Source organism: Cibotium barometz, chromosome 45, assembly GCF_041138505.1.
Source record: "Cibotium barometz isolate CiBa-2024 chromosome 45, ASM4113850v1, whole genome shotgun sequence".
Lineage (NCBI taxonomy): Eukaryota > Viridiplantae > Streptophyta > Polypodiopsida > Cyatheales > Cibotiaceae > Cibotium > Cibotium barometz.
The window spans coordinates 4,504,516-4,517,894 of record NC_141090.1 but is presented as its reverse complement, the minus strand read 5'-3'; positions in this window follow the sequence as shown (position 1 = coordinate 4,517,894).

The window sequence follows — 13,379 nt, the reverse complement described above, 5'->3', positions numbered from 1 at the left end:
TGTGAATGGATGTGATGTGATGTGATCTAGATCGGGGTAGATGTGAATGGATGAGATGTGATGTGAAAGGATTTGATGTGATATGAATGGATGAGATGTGATGTGAATGGATGAGATGTGATGTGATGTGATATGGATATGGGTAGATGTGAATGGATGAGATGTGATGAGGATAGATGTGATAAGATGTAATATGATGTGATTGGATAAGAATGGATGAAGACGATAGGAATACATATGATTGGATGTGGAATAAGCAATGTGAATTGATGTAGAAGAATGTGGAATAACGAGAAATGATGTGGAATAATATGAAAAGATGAGAGTTTGTTAAAAACTCTATTTATGACCTGTTTTTAAATGATTGTTTTATGTCAAGAATGCTGGGGAAGCATTTTGACCATCTTGTGAATGAGGCCGTGTGGAGACCTAAGTGATAAAGTTGCAACAGGTGACACAAAGTCAATGGAGGACGTCTCGTGTAGCACGGTCGACCGAGGTCTTGACTAGCCTCGGTTCGATTTAAATGGTGAGCTTCTGGTACGGTGGATGAGGGACCAAGGAAGCGGCCTATGAGTGAAGCGCTAGGTGACCTGCGAAGAAGCCTAGAGGGTGCTGACCATACGGTTGCTTGGGCTCTGGGTCGCCAAAGATACCCACACGTGCGTCGAGGAAGAAAATGGAACAAGGAGTTAAAGTTGTTTTCTGAACTTGGGCATAGATCTGGTTGATTGTCCTTGCTGGTCTTCAAAATGGATGAGTCCATGGCTCTTTTATGGCTCTTTTATATGGATCTGTTGGTTGATCTTGCTGATCTTCAACGGAGAGTCCATCTGGATTTTTCTTAAGTGAATATATTTTCGGGTACTATGAGCTAGGAACTATTGAAAAGGCCCCTGAGTGAACAGATGGTGAGCGTTCTGGTTGCCAATGATGCCATAGGTACCGATGAAGAAATGATTGGAAATTAGAATTCAAGCGGATATTTTGGAGGATTTTGATCAGTGATACTATGGTTTCATTAAAAGATTGTTTTAAAGACAGCTGAATCTGTGAAACGAGCAATTTCATATTGGGTGTGTAAGTGGTGTGATTATCTTGAAGTTTGCTTGAAGCGCTGGCTAGGGGGCCTGGGAACTCTTTTCCCTGGTACCTGTGGCAAAACATAACCAAAATTCTAAATGGATCCTATCACTACAGTGGTTGGGCGGTTAGTTAACCCATGGGATTGTTGGATGGGGTTAGTTAACCCATGGGATTGTTGGATGGGGTTAGGCTGGCCTGATGGATCCCTAAAATGAGACTCAATTCTGTTGAATTACGATAGTTGAAGTAAATCCTGGATAACCCTTGTTCTATGGAAAAGAATCAACGGCTGTGCCTCTTGATGAAGAAAAAAGCATTGGACTCTATGATCCAAGTGTAAGTCTTTTCCTTGATCTGACCATGAGACTTACGGATTCAGTCAGATCAGTTTGGTTATTGATGACCTTGACTACGTTAGAATAAAATTATCCTCAAGGAATCGCGTGTCTGCTTGGTGAGAAAAGTTTTTTCGGGTTCGGTTTTGGAAGAACCGAGGGACTAGTCTCTTGTTCGGATATCTGTGGGGAGGCCCCGAGTGAGAGGCTCTGCCCTACGGCACAAGAAATGCTACTTTCACTGCAAGCACCCCTGTATTCGTTGCGTGGAGGGGACATGAATCTTTCAGCTGGTATCAGAGCGAAATGTCAAAAATTTATGAAGTACCAGTAAAAGATTGTAATTGTGTGATGAAATTCATACAAACTGATATTCAAAATGAAGATTCATAAATTGAAAATTGGGTCTTCAGATGGAAGTACCACAATTTTATGGAATCCCTGACTTGCTTGAGGTCTAGATATGATGGTATTTACCTTATAGCTCCAAGAACCGTCGACTACCCGTATACACGATGGGTATATCTGCCCTGCAGCTCTTTACTGACAATATATACGAGTAAATCTAAGACCTTGAAGTTATAAGCAAAAATGCTATACACAGAGGATGAATTTGAATGCTGGTTGATATGATTTTTGAATTTTGGTTGAGAATTGATGAATTGATTTGGATTCTGATTGATGATTTCTCAATTCGGGTTGAAAGAAGATAAGTTGAACAAAGCCACAATGAGGATGAATGGGACGAATCCCAGTGATGATGTTAGTAACTCAAAGATGATTATAACTTTGAGCAGATCACTATGAGGTTAGTGGATTGTGCTGACAGATTGTTGTTGTTTGACCTTTGATCTAATGGATCTAATTAAGGGATGACAAATTGAGAACTTGCATAACTGAAATTTCCATGGGGAATGTTCAGATAGAATTTTTGGTTTGATGGACCATTATTGTGTTAAGGATATGAATGATATGTTCTGAATGAATTGTTCTTTGATAATGAGTTTTGTATGTTCTTCTTGTAGAAGGGATCTTTATCCCAGGATTATCCGTGGATTGACCAGACTATAAGGAAACCCAGAATTAGTTGGATCTTAAGATGAAAGAGTTTATCATCTTTGTAGGGTAGGATGTAAGATTCCTCCCTCCAGCTTTTGAGGAGTAAAGGTATAAGAACCTCCCCTTCTGTTCTTGAAATTATTCCCCTCTCTGAAATAGGAGAAAGATATTGCTTTATCCTATTTTGGCCTAGAGAGAGAAAATATCTAGAGAGAGATAATCCGAAATTGAGATATCTTTGGATATAAATCCTCCTAGTGTCTAAAATGGATTCCCCTGAAACAGAAGTTCAAAATGAACTTTCCAATGTGCATTTGGAATTAATTGAAAATGTGTATAAGGGAACTTAGCCTAAGGGTCTACATTTTCAGAAATTTTTGGATTATGGTCCAATTAAGGTTCCAATGGGTCAATTGGATTAATCCAAGGGTTGGAATGAGATAAATCCAAGAGAATAAAAGAAAATACCCAAAAATGAGTAAATACTCACATAAGATGAAGAGTTGACTGAGTACAAGGTTTATTAGTTAAAAATTATGAGATATTACTAAAAAATGAGATATTTTAGAATAATGATGCATTTTTGACACCTTGGTAAGAAGAGGGGGAATCTTGAGGTAGGCTCCTATTTCACATGTGTGTAAGGGTTTTTAATTCAAAAAAAATTGTGATATTTTTATCTCTCTTCTCTCCTGGATCAAACCAAGTCAAAAAGGGAGCCAAACTGGTCCAAATCTTGTCTAAATTGAGTCAAACTGAACCTGGAAAATTCTAGAATTGGACTTGGTTAGTGGCCTCCCTCACCTATAAATAGACTCTCAGTCATTTGTAAAAAAATATGGGAGCTATACTATGCTAGTATTATATTAAAGTAATCATATTTTCTATTATCCCTTAAATTTTTCTCTCTTGGGAGCTTGGAGCTCTCTCTCTCTCTACAAAAACTCGTGGAGTTGCTCTTCTCCTCTTGGTGGACTAATTGATTGGTCGGGGACTTCACTACTAATAGAGAATCAAGCCAAACTTTGAGGTAAAATCAAAATTTTATGGTTTTTTGCAATTTATCTCAATGACTTTCTTCTTCTCAACCCCTCTCAAGCTTGAGAAGCTTTCTAAATAATTTTTCTAATTCAAATCAAGCTTTCCCTTAAAGTCTTAATGCTTAATTAAGAGAAAGTTAATCTTTATGCGTATTTGTAATGCTTTTTTTAAGTAAATCTCTCTCTCAAAGAATAGCCATCTTTATGACTAAATCCCTTGAAAAAGGATGCTTCTCAACGATAGTCTCTTAATTCAAAGCTAAACTCTAGGCTTGATAAGCTAGACATTAAGAAAATGGTATTTTTATGATTTTGTGTTAACAAAATAATGGTTATTTCTTTTAGATTATTTATAAGTAGTTATAAACTACTTTGATTGATTCTAAAATGAGAAATAGATTATCCTATTAATTTGGGAAAAGAGAAATAATGGAATGAGCTTAATCTAGTAGGATAATCATAATTAAGTTTATGATTATGATTAAAATTATGATTTAAATTCATATTTTGATTTTAAGCATAAAAGAGAAACTACTATCATATTTTCATTACAAGCTTTTACACTTATAAGAAAAATTAAGAGTTATCAGTATCACATCCACATCCACATCCATTTACATCACATCACATCCTTTCACATAACCTCACATCTCATTCTCATCTCATCATTCACATCCACATTCATTTACATCACATTCTTTCACATACACATCCATATCCATTTAATTTACATCTCATTCTTTCACATAACCTCACATCTCATTCTCATCTCATCTCATCCTTTCACATAACCTCACATCTCATTCTCATCTCATCATTCACATCCACCTTCATTTACATCACATTCTTTCACATACACATCCATATCCATTTACTTTACATCTCATCCTTTTAAATAAGCTCACATCTCATTCTCATCTCATTATTCACATCCACATCCATTTATTTCACATCTCATCCATATTCATTTACATCACACCACATTATCCTATCACATCCCATTCACATCCATTCACATCCTATCACATCTCATTCCCATTAGTAGCTTTTTCTACTTCAATACCGACGATGGGTGAATAAAAGAATTCATGGGATTTACAAAAATCAATTCTACCCATATTTCCCAATAATGCTCAAAATTCCAGTTTTGATAAATATTCATAAATTGAATTATACTAAAAATTTCTATTTTTTTCATTTAATTTCTTGGATCTCAAATATCATTGGAATTCCTCTTTTTACAGTTAATTGATTGAATTCTAAATGTCATGGGAATTCCTCTTTTATCATCATATAAATTTATCTAAAATTCCTCTTTTCTTTAATAAAAATATCCATTAATTTAATATGCCAAGAATTCCACTTTTACTATTTAAATGATTGAATTCCAAATGTCATGGGAATTCCTCTTTTTTCATTTAAATATTTCTCATGCATAAAATAAATTTATCTAAAATTTCTCTAAAAATATCCATTAATTCAATATTCTAAGAATTTCACTTTTTCCATTTAAATGATTGAATTTCAAATGTCATGGAAATTTCTCTTTTATCATTTAAATAAAATTATCATAATTTTCTCTTTACTCAATTATTTAATTATTTATAAACCTTAAAAATTAGTTTTTCATTGAATGTGATGAAAATCATTCTTTTAGCATAGGATGACCAATCCTAGAATATGGTAGGAAGTCCTCTTTTCACATTATGTATAAGAATGAATTATGTATTAATTTCTTGAAAATTCTACCATAGCTCCGGTGTTATTACTGATAATTTTTAATATTTTTGAAAAGAATAAACTTAGTAATATAATTATGATAGTATAACTATCTTCTAAACTTAAATCCAATTCATGGATTTAAATCATAAGATTATTATAATTTTAGAAGCATAAAAGTATAAAAAGCCACTTTTTTAACCTCTAGCTTCACAAGCCTAGAGTTTGATTTGTGAATTGATAATTTATCAATGAGAAGCATCATTTGAATAGTGAATTGGTCATAGGAATGACCATTCTTTTGGGGAGAGAGAGATAAACATAAAAAACATCCTAATTTAAGTATAAATGTAAACTTTTCTTAATTATTCATTACAACTCTTAAGAAAAGCTTGATTTGCATTATAAACACTTAATTTAGAAACTTCTCAAGCTTGAGAGGGGTTGAGAAGTGAAAACATTGAGAATAGTAGAGAAAAACCATAAAATTACACTTTACCTCTTGTTTTTGCTTGCTTCTCTATCTTAGAAGAAGCCCCCAACCAATCAATTGGTTAGTGTGTTGAGAGGAAAGCTCCAAGGAAGGTTGGAGAGAGAGAGAAGCTCCAATCTCTCCAAAATGTAGAGGATTTTTAAAGGATAATAGAAAATATCATTATTTTAATGTAATACTGGTATGGTATAGTTCACAGATGAGAATACAAAAGAATGAGGGTCTATTTATAGGTAAGGGAGGCCACTAATTGAGTCCAACTAAGTTCTAGAATTTTCTAGCTTTAGTTTGGTTGAATTGGACAAGATTTGGATCAGTTCAGTTCCCTTTTTTATTTGGTTTGATCCAAGAGAGAGGAGAGATAAAAATATCACAATTTTTATGAATTTAAAACCCATCCACATGTGTGAAATAGGTGCCTCCTTAAAGTCTCCCCCCCCTCCTTACCAAGGTGTCAAAAATGTATCATTATACCAAAATATCTCATTTTTTTAGTAATATCTCATAGTTTTTAACTAATAAACCTTGTACTTAGTCAACTCTTCATCTTATGTGAGAATTTACTAATTTTTGGGTATTTTCTTTTATTCTTTGGATTTATCTCATCCCCACACTTGGATTAATCTAATTGGTCCATAGGAACCTTACTTGGACCATAATTCAAAAATTTCTGAAAATCTTGACCCTTAGGCTAAGATCCTTTATACACATTTTCAGTTAATTCCAAATGCACATTGGAAAGTTCTTTTTGAAATTCTGTTTCTTCAGGGGAAACCATTTTAGACACTAGGAGGATTTTTATATCAAAAAATATCTCAATTTTGGATTATCTCTCTCTAGACATTTTCTCTCTCTAGGTCAAAATAGGGTAAAACAAGATCTTTCTTTTATTCCAAAGAGGGGAGTAATTTCAAGAACAGAAGGGAGGTTCTTAATCCTTTACACCTCAAAAGCTGGAGGGAGGAATCTTACAAAAACACAGCATAAAGTGAAGAAACATGACTAAATGTTATAATTTTTTTAAAATCTACAAAAACAAGGATATTATTATATAAAAGCTTTTTGTTTTGAGCATAGAGGAGTATTCTAGAATACAATGATGTTATATTCAACATGCTAAGAAGACTCTTTATTAGAATTTATAATACCAACAAATTGCCTTACCAAACTCCAATATACTAACTAGTCTAAAAAGATTTTCTTATTTTTCAAGGAATAAGAGTATAAATGATAAAACCTTACTCAAAAACCTTTCAAATTTGATGCGTTATTTGTGTTTTATAGAGTGATCTTAAGAAAAACAGATTATGTGTGGATCTTAGAAATCAAATAACATTATCTTGATCTACATAAACATTTTTGTGCGACTCAAAGCCCAAACTTTAATTTTGTAATTGAACCATGTTCACTCATAAGGTTAGATTTTAGAATCCACCTTAACATCTTACATTTGTGTGTGTGTGTGTGTGTGTGTGTGTGTGTGTGTGTGTGTGTGTGTGTGAGAGATTTAAAATGCTCAAGTATTAAAATTTCATATGTGGATTACTAAACAACTAACAACCTAACGTTTTTTTGTTAAAACTCATATTTAAATTAAAAAATTCATGAAATAAAAGTTTGACTGCAAAAAAGTCACAAAAATAACTTCTTTTCTTCTTTCGGTTGGTGTGGACTGTAAAAGCCTCTACTAAGATATTTCTTATTTTAAAAAAATAAAAGACTTTTTTTTTACAACATTGAGAGCAAAAAAAGTATGTTCTCAATATTTCAACAAGAAACTTAAAAAAAAGGTGTATGTGGGCCAGTAAAACTACTCACAAAAGCTCAAAATTGTAAAGAGGAAACTTGAGAGCTCTTATGGTCTCTACTCCACTAAAGAGTGAGGAGAAAATAGATTCTCCACCTCCTTCTAATTGGGAAAATTAATTTACTTTAATATTCTTTCACTTAACTATAATCTTATCATTTTTTTAAATGTTTTTATAGTCACCTAAGTTAACACTAACTCTATTTTAAGCATGTCTTTATTATTTTCATTTCTCAATTTTTTTGTAAAGCTTTTGTAGAGAAATGAAGAGTTTAAGCTTCTCTATTTCTAGCCTTCTCAACACATTTTAGGCTCCATCTTCTTTAATGTCTCTAACAAATGGTTCTCTCAAAGTGAAGATAATGCGACAAGTTCTTTTTTGAAGTAAAAATCTTGGAGTGTTCAAATGAATGTGATTTTGAATCCCAAGAGGTAGAAATATTACAAATTTCACAAAACAAAGGTTCATGTCAATAATAGCAATTAAACTAATATATCAAAGTTATTGCTATGCCAAAACTTGTTTGAGAAAGTTGGGGTATTTCAAAATCATGAAAGAATGAAAAAGATTCTTTGGATAGAAAAGAGAGCATCAAAATATATTTTTGAGATCCTTTTTCAGAAGTCATAATTTTAAAACTATACAAAAAGAAAACTGCACAATTGACTATCTTTGATGTTTAGCAATGATTAACAAGACAATACATGTTACATATGTGTATTTTCTAGAAAGCTCATTAGAGTGATGACAAGGATTTATGAAACAAGAAAAACTCATTAAAGAGCCAAAAAATGATTTATTTCAAATGACAAAAATCATAGGAGTGATGGCAAGGCTTTTTTATAGAACAAGGAAAACTCATTGAAGAGCCAAAAATGAAATATTTTGGTGACAAAAAGCACTATAGTGTGTATGAGTAGAATAGACATGTACATGTAATATAAATTCATTAGTATAGAAAAACAAGTTTTGATGCATTAATAAGAGGTATGATTTGGAGATGGTTAGAGGGAGAAAGGAGAAGAAATCATGTGGGAATCAATGTTAAATAGATAAGCTGAACCTCCAAGATGCTAAAATCCTTGTTTGTGGGTTCACTTTGAAAACATATGGTAGTCTACGTCAAAAAACTGAGAAATTCTCAATCAAAAAAATAAATGATTTATCTTAAGGGATATGGGATGCCAAATTGTTCACTTTTGTCACTGTAATATGTAAGTTTTTTTTATATTGAAAACATGCCTTATTGTGATGTGGGTTGTTTAAAAAATTATAAATTAGAAGTATTGTGATACATTTTTGTCGATATTAGCTATTTTCATTAAAAATGCATATCTTGGATTTTTAAGGTAGAACTTGAGGTGGGGTGTAAATTTGGTGATTTTGTTGTAGTTTGAAATGACTCACAGTTTACACTTGAAACTTTACCTATTCTCAATCTTGCCTCTCTTGGTAGATGTTAGCCTCATTAAAATCCAAGATAGTATTAGATACTCAAAAATCCATGAAGGCCAAAAAGATTTCTAAGAGGGTTCAAGCTATCATGGTTTATCCCACTCCATGTCTCTTTGTAGCATGTTTTATAGGTGCCAATATGCACACAACAAAGACAATATGGTTATGCAAGAATATGTTTAAGAATGATTTGGATAGTGTTCTTGGAATAGCATGGAGGGTGAAAGAAAGCATGTATAAAGGTGACATCCTAAAACACAATTCTTGCATAGTGACTGAGTGGTAATGTCATACCACATCTCTTAACAAACCCTATGCATGGAGGGTGAAAGAAAGCATGTATAAAGGTGACATCCTAAAACACAATTCTTGCATAGTGACTGAGTGATAGTGACTGAGTGGTAATGTCATACCACATCTCTTAACAAACCCTATGTATGGGTATGGAGCATAGGTGATGGAAGAATGCTAGAGGATGCCACCTTATATTTAGAGAAGAGTTTGATTCAATATGAACTCAGTATTTAATTGGGTTTTGAAATCTCTAGGGTTCTCTTGGTCAACCCCAAATAGAGGTCGGAGGATGTCCATGAGCATATAATCATTTCTAGATGGCACAATAAATAACTTTAAATTTATAATTAATGGAATTATTTCAGGAAGGAGGTTAGAAAGCCACATCATTTATATGAAATGTCTTCCCCCTGTAACTTTGACATTTGAATCCTATATATATATATATTGCCAAACAATTGTGTTCTACTTCATGTTGAATAATATGTGAACTTATTGTTATATTTGTTTTTTTAATATAAATAGTATTTTTTCCTAAAATAGAAAAAAAATTTAAATATAAAAAGCCCAACCTCTCATTTCACCTACTCAATGAGCCCTCTTCCTAGCTTCACAATCCTCATATCTTCACATCCTTCAAAGCTACCACCCACTAGGGATGCACACCACACACGCTAGGACCAATTATAGCAACATATTTGATGAACTATTCTAGATCTTTGCCCAAAATATTGATGTACTTAACACCGACTGCTGATAGGAATAGGATGTCTTAGCTGACCTAATTGAATACATGCACACACATATGTTAGCCCATAAGTTGTGCATTTTGATGATTCTGGGAAAGGATGGGCTCCATTTGACTTCCTAGTTCATCTTTATGGTAATGATGCTGCCTTTGGAAAGTGTTTGAGGTATTTTATCAAGAATTTTGACTTAGGCAGCTACTATGAGATGGAAAGCCAATTCTTTGAGGCCAAATGGATTAAGGATCTAGGGGTTAAGTTTCTCTCGTGGGAAGCAACCTTCATCCTATTTCTATAAGAGGTAGAAGTTGAGGATGATACACATAGCATAGTAACATCAAGTGCTAAAGCATTACCATTACTCGCATTCGAGCCAATGGATGTATTCAAAACATAGTGTGCAGAAGAGGAGGCGAGACATGGAGCTTTAGCACTAATAAGTATTCAAGAAGACCTTGAGAAACAAGCTCAAGAGGAAGAGGCAAGGACATGGGTAGAGGTAAGTAGAGGCACATGTTATGGAACAGGAAGAGGAAGAGGAGGAGGAGGACACTCAAGTGTAAGCACAATCCCTCCATTTAGTTGTTGTTGATGGATGGAACTATGTTTTCCTCTTCAACATTGAAGAATTGTTTTTGGCTTAAGGGAGGATGAAGCTCTAAGTGTAGTGGTTGATATCCTTGAAGCTCTAAGTGTAGTGGCTGATATCCTTGAAGCTAGTTGCCTTAAGATGTAAAATGTACAAGCACCACCAAAGGAATAGAAGGCCTTGCTACCATATGCCAAGGGCTTGATGAAAGACATACAAGAGGGAGATCCATTTGGCATGGAGCCCTAGCCACCTACCAACCACCTTCAAAGCATGACGAAAGCCAAGGATCAATCAACCTCCTCCTTGAAAGCCTTGTTAAGGCCGATTATGAGAGATTGGTAATAAATTTAGGTCATCTGTAATACTTCTTCATATGGTTATTGATGAAATTTCCTATCATATGTCATTTTATTTTCTATGGTATATGTATGCCGGGAACGATTGAGATTGATGAATTTAGTGGACGAGGAGGATGAAGCAGTAATACATTTTGAAGAGATGCTTCCCTTGCACACTAGATGGAGCTTCTTCCTCCCTTGGTGGTCATTATAATCCATGTAAAGATGATGCCAAATAGTATAGAGCGATTCATGAAGTGTAATGCTTTATCTTGAAACTTGATGATGTGGCTACAAAGAATGCAAACAAGGTCATTTTTGAATTTGAATCTAAGAAGATCTCATCTCACATCTTTCAATGAAATCTTTGTATACATGCTTACATACCTATAGGTACACTCACTTATATATATTATGTATGTATGTGTATCTATAGGTATGTAAGCATGTATATATAAATAGTGTACATGTGTGTGTGTGTGTGTGTGTGAGAGAGAGAGAGAGAGAAAGAGATTACATGAAAGATGCATTTATTTGAGAGTGAGTACACCTCACCACTCATCCCTACCATTAAAATTTAATCTAAAATTTAATTAATTAAAATTATATATATGTGTAAATCTATTTAAGTGTGTGTGTGTGTGTGTGTGTGTGAGAGAGAGAGAGAGAGAGAGAGAGAGAGAGAGTTTCTATGTGAGAGAGTGTGCGTGAAGAGAGAGAGTGTATGTGTGTGTGTGTATGAGAGAGAGAGAGTGCGTGAAGAGAGAGAGAGAGTGTGTGTGTGTGTGCATGAGAGTTTCTATGTGAGAGAGTGTACGTGAAGAGAGAGAGAGTGTGTGTGTGTGAGAGAGAGAGAGAGAGAGAGAGAGGCTGAGAATTTCTATGTAAGAGATAGTTTGTGTGGGAGAAGATAGTGTATGTTTTCATTAGTGTATGTGCGGTGTGTACATGTGTGTGTGTGTGAGAGAGAGAGAGAGAGAGAGAGAGAGAGAGAGAGAGAGACGACAGATAATTTCTACGTAGGAGATAGTTTGTGTGGGAGGAAGAGTGTGCATTTAAATTAGTGTATGTGCGGTGTGTACATGTGTGTGTGTGTGTGTGTGAGAGAGAGAGAGAGAGAGAGTATATGCATGCATGTGTGTACATATGCATCTATGTGTAGAATGTGCTTGAGAGAGAGAGTGAGATGGGACAGACCTAGAGAGAGAGAGAGATGTAATGAGGGAGGGTGAAAAGAGAGAGAAAGAGAATAAAAAGTATCTTTTAATAAAATATAAATTAAATAGAAAACATATATGTATATGTGTGTATGTGTGTGTGTTTTTATTTACATTTATATATACATACATACATATGTATATATATATATACATATATATGTTTGTGTGTGTGTGTGTGTGTGTTTAGATGTGTGTATGATATATCTATATCTATCTATATATTTAAAAGTGACCACAACTTATCACCCATCTCCGCACATTAAAATTTATTCAAAATTAATTAAATTATATCGATGTTTGTATTTATATTTTTAAATACATGTATATATGTATAAGTATATGTGTCTATATATAGGTTTATGTATCTAAAACATAATATTGTAGGGAAAAATAGTATTTTTAGAGATAAAATGCGCGTGCTTTTGAGAAAAAAACAAAATATTTGATCATTTAAAAATTTTCCTAGAAAATGAAACGTTGTTTTTCTTTTAACAATTATGCCTCAATAGGATCGAAAATAGTTAATTACGACGAAAGACTCTCTTTTTTTTAAGGCATTTAAAGAAAAAACATGTATATATAAATAGTGTGCATGTGCATGTGCATGTGCATGTGCATATAGGCAGTAGTAGCCATTAGGGTTTTTGAGTGTTCAAATTTATAGGCAAGCATTAGGCCATTAGGTTTTTATATCTTAACCATGGACATTTGGTATGAAAACCCTAATATAATGATTAGCTAAATGAATTTTTATTTATTTCTACACCTATATGTTTTATACATTTTCACCTATAAGTATTGGCCATATGACTTTTTGATTTATGTCTTTACCTATATGGTTATGCATGTAAAAAGACTTATTAAAAAGAGTTGTCTAACGATAAAAATCTCATAACATCAACTATTTACATGAGATAATTAACAAAATGGACATTGAGTCATATGTTTATGGTTGTAGTTAGTCACCCACCCTAACCTAATCACAAGGGATAAAAAATAGTTGTTTGATGGATGGCATCATGGGGCTAAGAAGGATCATCCTTGGTGCACACCATTTACGAGAGACAATGTCCAAGTGTACAAATGTTAAAGTAAAGTCTTTGATGGTAGTCGTTTGTGAGGACCATAGATGTGAGTCGTTTTGGTAGTCATTTTGTAAGAGCACAAAATAAAAAAGGTTGCACTAGCCGTTGA